General features: G+C 38.5%; 1 non-coding gene across 1 annotated transcript; it reads left to right on the forward strand.

The window, feature by feature from the left end:
* Window positions 1–629: 629 nt before the first annotated feature.
* trnaa-ugc (transfer RNA alanine (anticodon UGC)) lies at window positions 630–704 on the forward strand. Its single transcript has one exon. It is a non-coding gene; the product is annotated as a tRNA-Ala (tRNA).
* Window positions 705–1,162: the final 458 nt, after the last annotated feature.

The raw sequence follows: 1,162 nt of genomic DNA on the forward strand, positions 1-1,162 counted from the left end.
ATAGTGGTTGTTAGTTATAGTAGAGCAGCTAGATAATAGTGGTGGTTAGTTATAGTGGAGCAGCTAGATAATAGTGGTGGTTAGTTATAGTGGAGCAGCTAGATAATAGTGGTGGTTAGTTATAGTGGAGCAGCTAGATAATAGTGGTGGTTAGTTATAGTGGAGCAGCTAGATAATAGTGGTGGTTAGTTATAGTGGAGCAGCTAGATAATAGTGGTGGTTAGTTATAGTGGAGCAGCTAGATAATAGTGGTGGTTAGTTATAGTGGAGCAGCTAGATAATAGTGGTGGTTAGTTATAGTGGAGCAGCTAGATAATAGTGGTGGTTAGTTATAGTGGAGCAGCTAGATAATAGTGGTGGTTAGTTATAGTGGAGCAGCTAGATAATAGTGGTGGTTAGTTATAGTGGAGCAGCTAGATAATAGTGGTGGTTAGTTATAGTGGAGCAGCTAGATAATAGTGGTGGTTAGTTATAGTGGAGCAGCTAGATAATAGTGGTGGTTAGTTATAGTGGAGCAGCTAGATAATAGTGGTGGTTAGTTATAGTGGAGCAGCTAGATAATAGTGGTGGTTAGTTATTACAGAGGAGTTAAGTGTCTGCTGGTTATCATCCCTCCCTGGTACTTAATTGGTCCCATGGGGCTCAGTAGGTAGAGCATGGTGCTTGCAATGCCAGGGTTGTGGGTTCAATTCCCACTGGTGCCACCCATATAGTATGCATGTATGCATATAAGCAACTTCAGATAAAATAATTTCTGTTTAGTTAGCAATGACATGCCAAAGATTCTTCAAACCTGGTTTTCTATACGCCCAGATCAGACACTGCAGCCCCCAAGGACTAATAAGTTATCAAATCTTGAGTTGAAGACACTTTTGAGTAGGGATGCAAAGGCAGGGTATATAACTGGAAACTTTTTAAGTTTACCAGAAAACTTCTAGAATTTTTGTGTCTTTCTATGATTTTATGTAATGATCAAAAGACATCTAGTGGCCCTTTTGAGTACTTCAGATTATCACACATATCTGTCATCATCTCTGGCCCTTTGTGTGGCCTTATTACATGTTAAATATATGAAATAATAAAAAAACAAGATTAAAAAAAGGACAAAGCTGTAAAACATTACCCTAATATAAACCATCAACTTAGTGAACACCATTGTTGT

Source organism: Oncorhynchus clarkii, unplaced genomic scaffold (genome assembly GCF_045791955.1).
Source record: "Oncorhynchus clarkii lewisi isolate Uvic-CL-2024 unplaced genomic scaffold, UVic_Ocla_1.0 unplaced_contig_14147_pilon_pilon, whole genome shotgun sequence".
Lineage (NCBI taxonomy): Eukaryota > Metazoa > Chordata > Actinopteri > Salmoniformes > Salmonidae > Oncorhynchus > Oncorhynchus clarkii.